Source organism: Psammomys obesus, unplaced genomic scaffold, assembly GCF_907164565.1.
Source record: "Psammomys obesus unplaced genomic scaffold, mPsaObe1.curated_primary_1811, whole genome shotgun sequence".
Classification (NCBI taxonomy): Eukaryota; Metazoa; Chordata; class Mammalia; order Rodentia; family Muridae; genus Psammomys; species Psammomys obesus.
Window position 1 is genome coordinate 25481501 of NW_026585644.1, and position 13998 is coordinate 25495498.

Consider the following 13998-nt stretch of genomic DNA (forward strand, 5'->3'; position numbering starts at 1 on the left):
AGATAGATAGATAGATAGATAGATAGATAGATAGATAGATAGATAGAGAGAGAGAGAGATGAAACATTTACTCAGCCTGTTCAAGGCTGAGAATTAGATTAGCAGCACCATAAAGCAAAACAAAACAAAACTCAGCTTCATATATGAACACACAGCCCTGACTATGCTGAGGTTTTGTGAAAGCCAAGAAGCTCAAATAGAAATGTTGTCTGCAGGACACAACGAATGAAATGAAACATGCAAATAAGTGAATTACCAAAACATGTAATGGAAGAGAAGAATCTGAGAACTCAAGCCAAGTTATTTGCAAACTTTCTGTCAGAGGGGCAAAAAGAACACAGACAAATCTTTCAGACTCATCAGATATCATCAATAGAGACAACATGTGTATTTTAAGATTTTTAAGAAGACTAGAGAAAATAAATGTACTTTACCTACTTAGACTATGAATGAAATGTTCCCAATAGTTAAACAAGCATTAAGGTACAGGAAGTCATGTACTTATTGTGGCTCAGCATAGGAGTTTTTGATTTTATGATGGTACCAATGCAGTAGACCTTGAAGGGAAATAAAGCTTTGACTTTCAATCTTTTCCTAGGATAACAGTGTCTTGTGCTAGGCAACAGCATTTATTTGCATATCATATTTAGCTATGCAGTACCAGAAGTAAATTATTGACGCCCCACAGTGCATTATGTTGGTAAGCTAGAGTGTGCTGTAGACTAGGTTTTGTGCATGTATTTTTCTCTTCCTGTAACCTCATTCTACAGTTAGTTGGGATGCAACTCTAGAGCAAGTTGAGGGAGCAGCTACATTTGATGTTCAAAACTTTCTAGCAAAGTTCATATTTATGAATAACTTAATGCTCATTATAAAAAGAATGTTAAAATCAAACACTCAAAAAAAACTTGAATGCAGAAATAGAAAAGATGCTGTTTGTATGTGAACTATGAGTAGCTTTCTCAGCCCAGAATTTGTAGTGCAGGTGAGAGCAGGGTGAAATAATTTTTAAAAGAGCCGGCCAAGGAGTGGTATAGCTGGATCTTGAGGAAGCACTATTCCTAGTTGTCTGAGGAAGCGCCAGATTGATTTCCAAAGTGGTTGTACAAGTTTACATTCCCACCAGCAGTGGAGGAGGGTTCCTCTTTCTCCACAACCTCTCCAACATGTGCTGTCACTTGAATTTTTGATCTTAGCCATTCTGATGGGTCCTAGGCATATATCCAAAAGAGGCTCAAGTACACAATAAGGACATTAGCTCAACCATGTTTATAGCAGCTTTATTTGTAATAGCCAGAAGCTGGAAACAGTCCAGATGCCCCTCAGTGGAGGAATGGATACAGAAATTGTGGTACATCTACACAACGGAATATTACTCAGCAATAAAAAAAAAAAAAAAAAAAAAACACAAGGAAATCACGAAATTTGCAGGTAAATGGTGGGATCTGGAAAAGATCATCCTGAGTGAGCTATCCCAGAAGCAGAAAGATGTACACGGTATATACTCACTCATATAGACATATAATATAGGATAAACGTACTAAAATCTGTACACCTAAAGAAACTAATCAAGAGGGGAGGACTCTTGCTAAAATGCTCAATTCCTATCCAGAAAGGCAAATAGGATGGATATCAGAAAAAGGAGAAAAGAGTGAACAAGTCAGGAGCCTGACACAGAGGGCCTCTGAAAAGCTCTGCCCTGCAGACTATCAACGCAGATACTAAGACTTATGGCCAACCTTTGGGCAGAGTGCAGGGAATCTTATGAAAGAAGTGGGAAATAGTAAGATCTGGAGAGGACAGGAACTCCACAAAGAGAGCAACAGAACCAAAAAATCTGAGCAAAGCTGTCTTTCCTGAAACTGATACTCCAACCAAGGACCATACATGGAGATAACCTAAGACCCCTGCACAGATGTAGTCCATGGCAGTTCAGTGTCCAAGTGGGTTCCATAGTAATAGGAACAGGGATACCTCTAATTTTTTACAGCTATCTATGAATACAGTATTGCCATATCTATTTTGTGAATAGGAAAATTAAGGGGCTGGAGAAGTGACTCAGTCTTTAAGAGCATGTATTGCTCTTGCAGTGGACCAGAGCTCAGTTCCAAGCACCCATGCTGGCATGCTCATAACTGCCTATAACTCTAGTTCCAGGGATGTCCAACACCTCTAGTCTCTATGTACATCCACACACATGTGCATACTTAGACACATATACAGATAATTCAAAATAATGAAAATTAATATTTTTAAAATTAAGGAAAGGAATTGAGAATAGTATAATTAAGTAGATCACAACTATGACACAAGGCATAAACAGAGGTAAGGTCAGACTAGATGCCAGTTCCACCAAATGCCATGTTCTGTATACCACAGGGCATCTTGGTTATGTTCTATACCTCCCAGTGGGGCTTGATGGTGTCATGGTCATCCTCCACAACTGGTCTCTCCCTCTCTCCTTCTCTCATCTATTCAGTTCCTGCTTCAGCTCCAGCCATACAGACGAACTTGTTCTCCCTTGAGCTCTTTATATTGTTAGCCCCTCATGACTCCCAGCTACCTTCATGGGTAATGCTTGCATGCCTCTCTTTCCCAGCTTAACTATCCCCAGTGAATCCTTCTCTGAGAATACTCCTGAGTTTTTAGCATAGGTAGCAAGAACAATCCATGTGCCGGTTTCTCTGGTGACTCTACACAGTAGAAAACACTAAAAGATAGCCAAACCCTGGGCCAAAATGCTTCTAACTCAGCATATTATCATAACTCATTTCATCAGGGTCAGTAGGCAATACATCCTTTCAATGCCACCGTTCTGTTTGAAGAACTTAGGCTACAGAATCCATGAAGGTGGTCACCAATGCAAAGAGGGTTGGGATACTGGTATCAAAATTTGATAATTGCCTGGGAATGAGTTATTGAGTTGCCAACCCTTAAGAATAGAGAATGAGTCTAAGTTTCTTAGTTCTCCATAAGTGACTTTAGGTCTCATAAGACTAAAATTCAATAGGAAGAATCCCATTTTCCCATACCTTTAAACATTGCTATAGCAGCCAGTTGTTCCTTTTCTCCTTGCAATAGAAAACATTGGTTTCTTATTGAATTGGTCATTACGTATGAATGTTTGAGATGAGACTATGCTTTTCATAGTTTTTGGCAAGATATTAAAATCAGCTTTTATATAAGGCCAAGATAATATCCTTAAGGATATTAGAGCCAGTTAATCCTCCCAAAGATATAGCTAACATACCTATAGAGTGGTACAAAAATATGGAAAAAGTCAACCTAAAATGGATGAGATGAATTTCAGGGTGAAGTGGGTGTAAACAGAAATAGTTTATAACTATCCAATTTATAGATTTAGTCAGATTATAGAATAATCTGGAATATAGTATTTAATGAAATAAAACACTCATCTCTTTCTCTCTTTCTGAGCCTCATATTTCAATCAAGAAATCAATATTAAAAAAAAAACTATAGACTAGGATCAGAGGGAAGAGAAGGAGGACCTCCCTTATCAGTGGACTGAGGGAGAGGCATGGGAGAGGAAGATAAAGGGAGGGTTAGATTGGGAGGGGAGGAGGGAGGTAACTACAGGGGGGATACAAAGTGAATAAACTGTAATTAATAAAAATAAAAATAAAAAACTGCTCCCCCTCTATATCATAGTCATTATGAGGAGAAAAATAAAAGACAAAGTGGCCAGTAAGTTCTCATCAAATCCTACTCTTAGAACTAGTTGAAACAATGAGTGAAGCACAGAAAGCCATTTCCCAGTGACTCACCCATACTCCACTTCTTCCTCCTCTTTCCTACTCCTATTTCTCCTCCTCTCCTTCTTCCTATTCCTTCTCCTCCTCCCCTCTCATATTTCTCTTCCTCCTCCTCCTCCTCCTCTTCCTTATTCAAAAGCATTTACTTCCATCCATTTAGACTCTCGTGAACATTTTTCAGTGTTAAGAGACAACAATGTAATCATTTCTTATAAAAAAGAAACAAAAAGAGTACCAAGGACCCACACATAATTCAGCACACAGCAAGGCATTTTTCAACCCTCTTCCGCAATGTCATTTTACTTCTAAACATTTCAGAGAAAAAAATATTTCTGGTCTTATGACCTCTCCCACTGGCCTTAAAAGAAATTGAATTTCCAACAAAACCCATTTACAAGGAAAAAGCTATCCATTCTAATAAAACTACATGGTAAGTACATTAAGCATGTGGGGAAAGGTCTTTTGATGAACAGAGATATTATACCCACAAGAGTGACAGCTGCCTTAGTGAAAGTTAAGGTTGACTGCCTCGGGTTTCATTTGAAAAATTTCCAGCTGTCAATGCATGATGAGACTACAAAAAGGCTGCTTTAAAGTTGCACATGTTCATTTAGCCAATGGGCCCAATTTCAGTTTTGTACTAAAGGTATGAAGCAATGCATGAAGGAGAAAAATGACTCAGATAATTTAGAACACCCTTCAACTTCCAATTTCTATATGTATAGCCCTAGCACCAAAATTAACATCAAGGGTATATTAGAAGATAATTAATATGATATTTATCTGTAAGAAGTATTTTTTATTATTATTTTGAGTGAAAGACCATCTTATGCAGCGTTGAATATCATGGAACACATGTAATGAGAAGTTACAAATAGACTGTCATCTTTAGGACTAATCTTGCAAAGCTCATATGAGCTTCCAAATGGCACTAGGATGAAAAAAATATGTGAATTCAAATTTTTGGAAGAAATGAAGAATGAACTTGGAAATTGAGAAGGGGAATGGAGTAATGAGATACCAACTATATTTTTGTTCTGACTTGAGTCAAGGGATTATGGTGATAGGCACAAAGATGTAGAATAAAATGAGAATGAGGAAAAAGCGTGATGGCTTGAGGTGTAGAAAATGACTTTCCCATAGAACATTGAAAGCAGAAGAACACAGCAGCCTGCCCATATACATGGATCCCAGCCTGAGTGCATACACTGAGCAGAAAGAACACACTCTGAGCAGCCTGACCGATTAGCCCAGGCATCTTTTTCTTCTGTTTTCCTTCTGGAGTAGGCCAGCTAATGATCCTTATGATTATATCAAACTCTAACATTGCCCTAAAGGAAAGATATGGTATATTTTAAGGCAAATAGAATAAATTAAGCAGCAATTCAAATATACAATCATTTTGGGAAATGTAGCTTTATAACATACCTAATTGTTAGATCAGTTGCAATTGGATTCTCATACTTGTTTTTAGTTGTCATAGATATGAACTATGGAATACGGATCATTAAAACAGTTAAAATTGGATGGCTTTCTATTGGTAACTTAATGTATAAACTTAAGTTCTCATAGATGATATATAAGTAGATGATAGATACATGCATACATTTATACTTATGTACATATATAGATGATACCTTTACTATACATGTGTGTATAAATACGCATTTTCAAAGATTCCTTTCATTATGCCTGCTGTATACTGTCTCTGTGTTTGTTAGTACAAAAGCTAGTCAGTGATGGTGTAGTTGAGTGAGTCACAGACAGTATAAAGACAAAAAAATGAATTTGATAACTACAGACTTGAGTAAAAATGTTAAAAGATAAATAAAAGGGAGCCATACATAGAATATACATGCATACAAATATCAGTCCCCAATGCCTAAGTTATAAATTAATGTGGTACGTTCTAACTAAACAACTATCCTTAGAGAAGACAAGAGTAATGGGAACAGACACTGTCTCTGACATGAACTCAGTGGCTTGCCCTTTGCTCTCCTCCTCGTGAACAGGGAGCAGCCTTACCAGGCCATAGAGGAAGACAATGCAGCCATTCCTGATGAGACCTGATAGACTAAGATCAGAGGGAGAAGGACCTCTGCTATGAGTGGACTTGGGGAGGAGCATGGGAAGAGAAGAAGGAGGTAGGGTGTGGTTGGGAGGGGCTAAGGAAGGGGACTACAGTTGGGATACAACTGTAATTAATAAACTGAAATAAATAAATAAATAAATAAATAAATAAATAAATAAATAAATAAATAGGCAAAAAATTATGTCATGCAGAAGACAAGAAGCTGAGAGGATCAGCAATTAGTTGCTTCTTTAACTTACAGACAAGTGTCTAGGTTTCTCTGAATGTTAGAAGCCAATTGTCTCTCTTATCAGTAAAAGTAAAAAGTAGAGGGGGAGCCAAGATGGCGGTGCTGGGAGAGCACTGTGTCTGAGAAGCAGGACAGCACTCTCCGAGCAGCGAACAGGAGACTGAACTCTGGGTCCTAAAACTACAGCGATCCTGTTTCCCAGGTGAGGGGAGACTCCCAAAGCATGGGAATCTGTCGGGTCCACTCTCGGGCTGCCCAGCCAGAACCCAGAAGAGATCCCCGGTAACGCGGGCCCTGGGTCTCAGGCCAGAGCCGCACACCTGCGTGTCCCGATCACTTTCCCAGGCTGATCGGTGGGCACAAGGGATCCAGAGACTGGGAGTCCCAGTCGCAAGAAAACCCCACAGGGAAGGAAAGTTGCGAGTCAATCAGTCTTTCCCTGGAAGGTCTCACAGACCGCAGGTACCCACCACCATCACAACTGAGCTCTCGCTGCGCAGAGAGCAGCTGGGCGCCTAGCTCACCTGTACAGACCAGCTGCGCGCCCCAGTGCAACACAGACTGAGAATCCCTGTCCAGAGAGGGCCCCACATAGACCACATAATTGGTCACAAAGCAAGCCTTAACAGATACAAGAAGATTGAAATAATCCCTTGTATCCTGTCTGATCACCATGCAATAAACCTGGATCTCAATAACAACAGAAATAGCAAAAAGCCTACACATACATGGAAACTGAACAACTTGTTACTGAATGACATCTGGGTCAGGGAAGAAATAAAGAAAGAAATTAAAGGCTTCCTAGAAATCAATGAAAATGAAGACACAACATACTCAAATTTGTGGGACACAATGATAGCAGTGCTAAGCGGAAAGTTCATAGCACTAAGTGCCTTCAAGAAGAAATTCGAGACAGCTCATTCAAGCAACTTAATGGCCCACTTAAAAACCCTAGAAAAAGAAGAAGCAGACACACCAAAAAGGAGTAGACGGCTGGAAATAATCAAACTCAGGGCTGAAATCAATCAACTAGAAACAAATAAAACAATTCAAAGAATCAATGAAACCAAGAGCTGGTTCTTTGAGAAAATCAACAAGATCAAAAAACCCTTAGCCAAGCTAACTAAAAGGTAGAGAGACACCATCCAAATCAACAAAATCAGAAAGGAAAAGGGGGACATAACTACAGACACTGAGGAAATCCAAACAATAATTAGGACTTACTTCAAAAGTCTATACGCGACAAAATTTGAAAATCTAAATGAAATGAACAATTTTCTTGATCGATTCCACTTACCAAAGCTAAATCAGGACCAAGTAAATCAATTAAATAGTCCTATATCCCCCAAAGACTTGGGGAGGGGCGTGCATGCAGAAACGGGAGGGAGGGTGGGATCGGGAGGGGAGGAGGGAGGGGCTTTTGGGGGGATACAAAATGAATAAAGTGTAATTAATGAAAAATATAAAAAAAAAGAAAGAAAAAAAAGTACAAAGTAAGTCTTTGTGTATCCTGGTAACAATTAAACATTAAAAATCTTTTTCCCCCAACAACTATAAACAGCTGACAAACTAGAGTAGGGAGAATTTGTCCAGGAAAAAAAAAATCTAAGCATCAGGAGAAACCTAAGGTAACAAGAATTAAATCACAAGATGCCTGTAAGAACATTCTAAAAGAAGGCAAAATTTTTATGAAATCAGTGTCCTAAACTGCTGTGTAAGAAGCCCTGGGGGGCCTGTTACTAATGGAGAGCTATAAGTACTGTGTGATTAAATTGTTATTTATACATAGTTAACGCAACATTGCTGTAATTCAGAGCCTAATGAAGAAGATGAGCTTGGGGAATTCAGAAGGCAAAGGGTAACCCAATGAGGACAAGATGTGATTTCAATGGCCAAAAGGTACACGAGTGAAAATAAAAATGAGAATTCCTCTGACTCTGGAAATATCAGAAAAAAAAAAACATATTTTTAAAATTTGGGTGTTTAAATATTAATAAAATTTAAATAACCAATATTTATTATGACCCTTGCAATTCATAAGGAAGCTTTTATCCCAGTACATCTTGAAGAGAGTCCATATGTTAAGGAAGACAAGAAATGTAAGGTTTACCTAGGTAGTAACACCCGAGCACGAATGAAACTCTCTGGGAGAGAACAACCGACCATGATTAAGACTTGTGAAATGAAAAGGAGCCTTCCCAGGATTAGAGACAGAGCTATACTCACTTTTCTTTTTTTTATTTTTCTTTTTTTTATTTTTATTTTTAGTTACATTTTGTTAACTCTGTGTCCCAGCTGTATCCCGCTCCCTTATTCCCTCCCCAACCCCACACTCCCTCCCTGGTCTCCTCCCTGCCCCTTTCCAAGTCCCCTGATAGGGGAGGACCTCCTCCCCTTTCATCTGACCCTGTTTTATCAGGTATCTTCAGGGCTGGCTGCAAAGTCCTCCTCTGTGGCCTAACACCTGCTCCTCCCCTGGGGGGGGGGGGAGGTCAAACAGCCTGCCCTTGAGATCCTGTTAGAAATAGTCCGTGTTCCCCTTACTTTGGAAAACTACTTGGTTACTGAGCTACCACAGGCCACATCCGAGCAGAAGTTCTAGGTTATATCCATAGATGGTCCTTGGTTGAGTGTCAGTCTCAGAAAAGACCCTGTGCCCAGATATATTTGGTCCTTGTAGAGCTCCTACAAGACATGATAAACATAATGAAATCTACACACCTAAAGAAGATAATCAAGAAAGTGGACACAGGCGAAGGTGATTAATCCTCATTTAGAAAGACAAATGGGATGTGCATTGAACTTATGACAGGAGTCTACCACAAAAGGCATCTGAAAGACTCTACCTAGCAGTGTTTCAAAGCAGACACTAAGACTCATAACCAAACCCTCGGCAGAGTGCAGGGAATCATATGAAAGAAGGGAAGTTAGTATGATATGGAAAGGATAGGAGCTCTACAAGGACCAAATATACTCACTTTTCAATTGAGGGATAAAGAGGACATTTGGGTAAATACATTACCTCTCTAAACTAATGTATTAACATAACCCTCTCTTCTGCAAAGGTGGAAGAGTCATTCCATTTGGAGACCCAATTTCTTTCCCCACTCAGCCATATCACACAGGCTAGAGCAAATGAAAAGACCTTGTGGACAAGAATGGTGTGCAAAGCATCTGTACCTAGTTGTTCATGAAGCTCCATCTACTTAAAAGAAGGAATCAGAATACAGCTAAACTATAAATGTTGCATCCTTAACAGAACATCCTTATCAGGAGTTCTACCCTGAGTTAAATTTTCTCTCCAAATAACCATTGGCAGATTGAGTTCTGATATCCTTGTGGATTTTTTATAAGGAATCCAAATATGCCCCATTTCTACATCATATTCCTACATATATTCTTTGTAAACCTACGTTAGTAAGATGATGTAAAATTAAAGTTATTCTTAACTCAAGGACAATAAGCCTGCATCCAAGTGATGTCAAATGTATTTGTGAAACTTCCAGTTACACTGACTTTGCCATGGTATTACTTCATGAATAACCAACTGATGTTTTCCTTCATTTATATTATCTCTTCATCTATCCTTTACACCACCGCTGCCCCCACATAGATCTGGCAAAATTATTAATGAGTTGCATGAAAGAAATAATGACTACAAATAAGATACAAATTTTACCATACAAAGCTCAAAGCTTATAAGTCAATCTCAAACCTCATCTTTCATCTTTTATGCCACTTCTGTCTCAGTCAGTCCTACTAGCTTCATTGTATTTCCCAACTTAGACAGCTGTTTAAGTCCTCCCTGTTGGTACACTGTGTTGCTTCAGTATTTGTGTAGTGTTAAGGCTAGCTATGTCTCCTGGCAGTCTGAAACTATGGAACCTTGAATTTTAGATTTTTGTTATTTACTATATACTACACTTGAAGAGGTTCAAGATTTTTTATGCCACGTGGACACTGGACTCAATTATGTGACTCTTACGGCAAATAAAACATGAACAGAAACAGTATTTCCGTACAGACAGTATGCAAAAGAGTTTTAATTCCACTCATCCTTTTGCTATAAAAACAGCATGTTTTAACTAGGGGCTGCTTCCTCAGCTTAGAAAACATGCTGAAGCTGTGTGGTGCAGCTCTACCAAGATCCACACCTGACATGCAAAATCACACTGATGCAAAGGCTTGATTGAACAAGTTCTAGTTAAAAATTTCAGAGCAGTATCAACTCACATTCAGCCTGTAAGCATCACACCCATACATGCTTCCCTCTACCACCACTTCAATAGCTTACCTAGGTTCTAAGTTCATGTGCGACACCTTCATAATTCTCTCAAAGAAATCTACCTATGCAATAGTTAATATGTTTAGCATCCTTCAAAATATGAAGAGTTTGAAGGCTGGATCACACCTTATGGCACCCAGTCTTTCATTAATGCTCATCTCTTCACATATCCCTCTCCTCCAATCCATTGCAGAACTCATGACCTTCCCCAGCAACCATGCATATTCCTGGTTTTCATGGCATGTTATAGCCCCACCATGACAGTGTTCTTTATAGAACCATTCCTACCATTTATATTTTACCAAAACTTTCATTTTTCTCTGAACTCATATTTTAATACTCTTATAACTGATGTACAGCTTTAGGAGATGACAGCTAATGCATTCTCACTTTTTGACTGTGAATGTTTTTCAGTGTCCACTGTCTTATTGTTATCCCCTATTTTGTCTTTAACCAATGGCACACTCATCAAATACTAAGTCTACAGCTTTTAGCACAGTGCCCTACAGACAATTCCTATGTGTGAATTATGGGAGATAGCATGAATAAAAGAACACACTTATTATATAATGCACAAACGTTCATAAATTGTATAAAATTGCAACCATAATTTCAGACCCTCTCTCAGATTCCACTTACTATAGCCTTTCTAAACTTTCCAACCCCTTGTACCACCGACAATGAGCAAAATGTAAGCAGAGGCAAGGTGAATAATGATTTTAAAGAGAAAGTTTAATAGGCATGCATCTAACATCTTTCCCGAGTTTTTCTCCATTTTAATGTTTGCTGAGACAGCTAACAGTAGCCTAGCACTTGCTACTGACTCCCTTAAGGTAGAATTTATCCTTGAAAATATTCTGTTTATAATGTAAAACTGTAGATCACATAGATTCTGAAAAACTGAAGTTTCCGAGAGCTACAATTTAGATTGATGCTTCAAAGTCACAAACTTTGCCAACAAATTGAATCTTGTTCATCTGCAATGATGGGTGACAAGCTGTTTCTGTCTGATAAATAACTCATCCTCTTTAGTGTTTACAAACCCAAGAGCAATTATTCTTTCATGGCCATGTCAAGTACTCCATTTCTAAAGCCCCAAGTCAATCTTTATAGATGCATAAGTTGATTGTTTTCTACTTGTTGTTGTCACAGATTGAAAAGACACCTTATTTTTTTTTTCTGACACCATATGGTTTATAAGTAAGCAGCCTGTGTAGAAGTTTTGGTCCAATTGCTTATTGACTATGCGAACTGGAGCAAATCATATACATTTCAGATTTGTGATCTCTAAAGTAAGGATTAATAGTAACATGAGTGTGGAGCAGAAAGATAGTTGTCAGAGAGGTGTTTCCTCTGCAAGCATAAGAACGTAAGTATGGGTTCTCAGCATCCACATAAAAAGCTGTGTGAGCCAAGACACATTTGCAATCCCAGAATGGTGGAGGCCAAAAGACATGGAGAGCAATAGAGACACTGAACATGGACACCTAGCTGCGATGTAAACATACATCTGCACACCTACACATAGGTGAGCATGTACACAAACGTGCCCATCTATACATAGATGTGTACACAAACAATCATGTGTAAACTCAAATAAAATAGGATGAAATGAAACTCTAGTTTATGGCTCCTCTGAGGTGGGGGAAGGTCAAGCAGCAGAAGACTCACCTCTTTCCTGTTTAAACCACAGAAAGCCATTTTTTACAGTCTCAAATCCTACACTTTGGATCAGAACTCTTTTTTTAATTATTTTTTATTTATTATAATTTATCACTTTGTATCTCATCTGTAACCTCCTCTGTCATTCCCTCACAACCCGACCCTCCTTCCCTCTTCTCCTTTCATGTCCCTCCAACAGTCCACTGATAGCAGAGGTCCTCCTCCCCTTCCATCTGACCCTAGCCTAGCAGGTCTCATAAGGACTGGCTGCATTATCTTCCTCTGTGGTCTGGTAAGGCTGGCATCTCCCCCTACCCAGGAGGAGGTGATGAAAGAGCCAGCTACTGAGTTCATGTCAAAGACAGCCCCTGTTCCCATTATTAAGGAACCCACTTGGATACTGAGCTGTCATGGGTTACATCTGTGCAGGGGTTGTAGGTTATCTCCATGCATGGTCCTTGGGTGGAGTATCAGTCTCAGGAAAGACCCCTGGGCCCAGATATTTTTGGTTCTGTTGCTCTCCTTGTGGAGCTCCTGTTCCCTCCAGGTCTTTTATCTCCCCCTTCTTTCATAAGATTCCCTGCACTCAACTCAAAGTTTGGCTATGAGTCTCAGCATCTGCTTCAATACTTTGCTAGAAAAGATCTTCCTGAGTGAGGTATCCCAAAAGCAGAAAGACACACATGGTATATACTCACTTATAAGTGGATATTAGACATATAATATAGGATAATCATACTAAAATCTTTACATCTTAAGAAGCCAAGCAAGGAGGACCCTGGATAAAGTGATCATTCCTCATTCAGAAAGGCAAAGGGGATAGATGTTGAAAGAGTGAGAAAACAGGGAACAGGACAGAAGCCTACCACAGAGGGCCTCTGAAAGATTCTACCCAGAAGGGTATTGAAGGATAAGAACTCTTGACTCAATTATCTATCCTTCAACAACGTGGACTCTCCTTCACAATCATCCGGTGATCTAGAACAGAGATTGCCTGAAAACCGCATTTTTCAGTTAATCTCTACCATCACAAGAGAAAATTATCTTTCCTGCTCAACACTTGCAGCCTAAAAGATGAGTGGTCCGTGGTGATTCCCAAGGTGAATGAGTCCCAGCCCCATTCCAGAGAGTCACACCTCTTTTTCCACGTGGCATGCACATTCCTGTTGTCTCCAATATATAAGATACCATCTTTAATTTGAAAAATGTTTCCTTGCAGACTGCCTGTGTTCTCACAATAAACAAGCCACATTCTCATTTTTCTTCAAAGAACAAAACTTCTGGCTTACCTTAAGAATAAAGTGCAGATTTGAAGTGTAATAGGATTTTCAACAAAACCTATGTTCTTGTATCTTAGACCACAAAAGGGCACATTGTCCCTGGATCTCAGACACAGTCACCCTGACCCCAGTAGAGCAAACTTAAAGGAACAATTGGCTTTACATGAAAGCAATGGATATGTTAACAAGGGTTGCTTGCTTTTCCTATTAATAGTACTGAATTTCCTTCCGTTTGACCCATATCTGAATTGTGGTAACATGACTCTTCATCTCTTCTTAACCCTTACCTTAGCTCTGGCCATAGAAGGCACTGAAATATTCTCTATATGTGACAAATTCTTTAATTTACTCATTTAATAAGGGGGCAATGCACACCTATGGTTACAGGCATTAGAATAGGATTGTCCTACCAAAATAGACTCTTAATTTGATAGGTGTTGGTATAGAGGAACATGTCACCACACAGTTCATCAGAGTCTTGGTGGGTTTACCAGACAAGCTTTGATCTTTGATCAAAGTAGGTGGGTAGGCTGACTTCTTTCTTCTTCTTCCTTCCTCCCTCCCTTCCTTCCTTCCTTCCCTCCTTCCTTCCTTCATTCCTTCCTTTCTTCTTTCCTTCCTTCCTTCCTCCCTTCCTTCCTTCCTTCCTTCCTTCTTTCCTTCCTTCTTTCTTTTCT